Here is a 4,925-nt window from a genome sequence, read left to right as displayed (position 1 = left end):
ATTGATTCATATTCTTTACTATCCTTTGCAATAAATGGATAATCTAATGAGTAAATGGGTTTCCTGAGTTCTGTGAGCTGCTTTAGCAAATTAATCAAGCCCAAGGAGAGAGTTAACAGGAATCTGTGATTTCTAGCCCGTCAGTCACAAGTACAGGTAACAACCTGGGCTGTGCTTGGCATCTGAAATGGAGGGCAGTCTTGTAAGACAGAGCCCTTAAGCTGTGGAATCTGTACAATCAGCAAGTAGGTAGTGATGTAGTTTTGGAATGTATGTGAGGTTTGGTGGGGTGAGGTCTGGTGCCAACAGCCAAGAAAGAATTCTTGAGATGTCTTTGGTGCAAACAGGTGATTTTATTAAAACACAGAACAGGACCTGTTGGCAGAAAGGGGCACTGGGTTTGTGCAGAGTGACTGATTATATATTTCAGAGTCAAGGGACGTTAGGAAGAAGGGAGGTGTCCAAAAGGACTTTCATATGCTAAAGAAGACCGGTACTGGTGGCCTTGCTGTTAACAATCTAAGGCTGTTTTTCCCTTTAGCAAAGCATTAACAATAATATAGTTGGAAGTTTCCTGGAGGAATGTCACACATATCCCACCCAGGAGTTGGGAGTTTGGGGAGGTTGCAGGGTGTCAACTTGTGCTGTGTCTTCTACTAGCCTTCTGCTCCCTCATCAGATAGTGTCAGAATTGAGTTAAATTATAGGACACCCAGCTGGTGTGGAAGAATTGGTGGCATGTAAAACCCCCCACAAGCTGAAATTGGAAGCAGAACCATTATTCCCAGCCACCTCCTTAAAATTATTAAATCAAGGGGTAGAGCATAGGAATAATTTTTTTAAATTAATAGACTTAATTTTTTTAGTATAGTTTTAGGATTACAGAAAAATTGAGCAAATAATACAGATCTCATATTCTGTCCTTAGATCTATGTAATCTTCCTCATTATTAGCATCTTTATATTAGTATGTAATATATTAATTAGTGCAATTAATGAGCCGATACAGATACATTACTAATAACTAAAGTCCATAGTTTATTCAGATTTGCTTCATTTATACCTGTCATTTTTATGTTCCAGGATCCTATCCTGGATGTCATGTTACAGTCAGATGGCATGTCATCCTTTTTTTTTTCTTTTTTTAAGATTTATTTATTATTTATTTGAGAGAGAGAATGAGCACTAGCAAGGACAGGAGGAAGAGAATGTGGAGAGCAGACTCCTCGCTGAGCAGGGAGACTGATGTGGGACTTGATCCCAAGACCCTGAGATGATGATCTGAGCTGAAGGCAGATGCTTAACCGACTGAGTCACCCAGGAACCCAACATTTAGATGGTATGATTGTGACACTTTCTCAGACTTTTCTTATTTTTGATGACATTGACAATGTTGAGAAGTACTCGTCAGGTATATTGTATCATTCCCCTCTACTGAAATTTGGCTTAAATTTTTTTCATGATGAGGCTAAAGTTATGAGGGTGCCTGGTTGGCTCAGATGATTAAGCATCTGCCTTCGACTTAGGTCCTGGAGTCCTAGGATTGAGGCCTGTATTGGGCTCCCTGCTCGGCAGGGAGCCTACTTCTCCCTCTGCTTCTCTCTCTTTCTGTCTCTCATGAATAAATAAATCTTAGAAAAAAATAGACTAAGGTTATGAGTTTGGGGAGGAAATTCACCAAGCATTTTTAACAGGCACTCAGGTGATTTTTATGTTCACACAGTAGTTAGAGGCCCTGCTGGTCATATGTGTATTATCTAGTAATTGTGACTGTAGGTGCAGCTTTGTGTATTATACAGCCATATTGATATTTTCAAGGACAGAAACCATGTCTTACTCATCTTTGAATTCTTAGAGTTCAGCATAGGACTTATCATATAGTACCTATTACAGGTATTATAATATACTTGTATATTACTTATTATTATAGTTATGCAAGTCCATTCATACAGAAAAGGTAACTAAATATAAGGAAAGAAATAGTTGTTCTTCTGAAAACAAAAATGAACATGAATCACCAAAAATAATAGGTATGGACTGAATGTTTGTGTCCCCCAAATGAATATGCTGAAACCCCAACCACCAACATAACTCTGTTAAAGATAGGGCTTTTATGGAGGTAATTAAGGTTAAATAATGTCATAAGGGTATAGCTCTGATCCAATAGGATTAATGTCCTTATAAGACGAATAAGAGACATCAGAGAATTCATTTTCTTTCATTCCATACTATGCAAGGACAAAGCACAAAGGTGGCCCTCTGTATACCAGAATAAAAATTCTCACCAGAACTTATCATCCTGACTCCCTGATCTAGGACTTCCAGCTTCCAGAACTTTGGGAAAATAAATTTTTGTTAAGCCATCCAGTTGGTAGTATTGTTTTATGGCAACCCCGAGCAATCTAAAACAGACTTGGTACCAAGAAGTAGGATGTTGCTATTATAATAAAAACCTAAAAATGTGGAAGTGGCTTTGAAACTGGGCTATGGGTAGAGGCCAGAAGAGTTTTGAAGTGCATGTTACAAAAAGCCTAGATTGTCATGAAGGGATTTTTGGAAGAAATATGTATGTTAAAGGTGGTTATGGTGAGAGCTTAGAAAGAGAAAAAGAGCTAGAGGGGCTTCTGGGTGGTTCAGTTTTTTAAGCATCTGCCTTTGGCTCAGGTCATGATCCCAGAGTCCTGGGGTTGAGCTGCCCATCGTGTTCCCTGCTCGGAGGGGAGTCTGCTTCTCCCTCTGCCTCTGCCCTCAACCCCACTCTCTCTCTCTCACTCTGTCTCTCTCTTAAATAAATAAAATCTTTATTTTCTTATAACAATTTTACAGAGAGATAGCATAAGCAGAGAGAGCAGCAGGCAGAGGGAGAAACAGGCCTCCCCCACCACCATACCAGAGAGCCCAATGCACTGATCCCATCACAACCCAAGTGGGAGGCAGATGCTTAACTGACTGAGCCACCCAGTCACCCCAACAAAATCTTTAAAAAAGGAAAAAAGAGCTAGAGAGAAGGCCTCCATTGTCTTTCTTCCTTTCTTTCTTTTTAAAAGACTTTTTAAAATTTATTTATTTGACAGAGAGAAACACACAGAGAGAGGGAACATGAGCAGGGGGAGTGGGTAAGGGAGAAGCAGGCCTCCTACCAAGCATGGAGCCTGATGCAGGGCTCGATCCCAGGACCCCAGGATCATGACCCAAGCCAAAGGCAGATGCTTAACAATTGAGCCACCCAGGCGCCCTAGGCCTCCCTCTTCTTAGAGAATGTATGAATAGTCATGAGCGGAATGTTAGTAGAAATATGAATGCTAAAGGCCATTCTGGTGAGGTCTCAGATAGAAATGAGGAGCAGTTATTGGAAAATGGCGAAAAGGTGATTCCTGTTATAAAGCAGCAAAGAACTTGGCTGAATTGTGTTCTACTGTTTTGTAGAAGAAAGAACTTGTGAACAATGAAATTGGATATTTGGCTGAGGAGATTAAAAAAAATTTTTTTTTTAAGATTTTATTTATTTATTTGAGAGAGAGAGCTCAAGCACGGCAGGAGGAGCAAAGGAAGAGGGAGAAGCAGACTGACTCCCCACTGAGCAGGGACACCAGGGCTTAATCCCAGAACCCTGACAGAGCTGAAGGCAGACACTTAACCAACTGAGCCACCCAGATGCCTCGACTGAGGAGGCTTCTAAGTAAGATGTTAAAGGTTGTAGCCTTGGTCCTCCTGACTACTACTAGTGAAGTGTGAGAAGGGAGAGCTGAGTTGAGGAAGAAATTATTAAAACCAAAAAAGAACCAAAATTTAAAGCTTTAGAAAATTCTCAGCCTATCCATGATGCAAAATAGGAGAATGCTCATTCTGAGGACAACACTAAAGGTGTGGCTGAACAACCATTTGGTAAAGATATTAATATGGGTGTGAACCCTGAATTTAATCATCACTTCAACAGACAGGCAGAACAAGAGATGGATTATACCAACAGAGACACTGCCCGTTGGCCCTAATATGGACAGAAAAAATGAGGAAATGAAGAAAGGCTGCTGGGACTTTTTGTATTGTACAAAACTGGATGATAGAGCTCTTCTGCTGGAACATGGTTTTTTCTTTAAGAAAAAGGAAGGATGACCTTCAAGGTAGTCCAGAGATCTTTGGGGCTTCCATATCCACCATGGGCCCAGTGTGCAAGTTTTTCCTCCTTGGTTTCAGAGGGTGGGGTCCTTGTAAAACAGCAGAGCATTGGACCAAAAAATATTATTCTCAAGCCTTTCGATCTTACAGAATTATGTAAGTCCTGGGAATGTAATGTACATCATGGTGACTATAATCAATATTGTATTATATATTGGATAGATGCTAAGTGAGTAGATCTTAAAAGTACTCATCACCAGGAAGCAAAATTGTAAATATGTGTGGTGATGGATGTTAACTAAACTTAGTGTGGTAATCATTTTGCAACATATCATATATCACATCACGTTATACACCTAAACATAATACAATGTTATATGTCAATTATATCTCAATTGAAAGAATCTTTTTTTTTTAATTTTTTATTTTTTATAAACATATATTTTTATCCCCAGGGGTACAGGTCTGTGAATCACCAGGTTTACACACTTCACAGCATTAACCAAAGCACATACCCTCCCCAATGTCCATAATCCCACCCCCTTCTCTCAACCCCCCTCCCCCCAGCAACCCTCAGTTTGTTTTGTGAGATTAAGAGTCACTTTTGGTTTGTCTCGCTCCCAATCCCATCTTGTTTCATTGATTCTTCTCCTACCCACTTAAGCCCCCATGTTGCATTACCACTTCCTCATATCAGGGAGATCATATGATAGTTGTCTTTCTCCACTTGACTTATTTCGCTAAGCATGATACACTCTAGTTCCATCCACGTTGTCGCAAATGGCAAGATTTCATTTCTTTTGATGGCTG

Source organism: Mustela erminea, chromosome 7 (assembly GCF_009829155.1).
Source record: "Mustela erminea isolate mMusErm1 chromosome 7, mMusErm1.Pri, whole genome shotgun sequence".
Classification (NCBI taxonomy): Eukaryota; Metazoa; Chordata; class Mammalia; order Carnivora; family Mustelidae; genus Mustela; species Mustela erminea.
The sequence above is the reverse complement of the archived record's forward strand: the minus strand, read 5'-3'. Positions refer to the sequence as shown.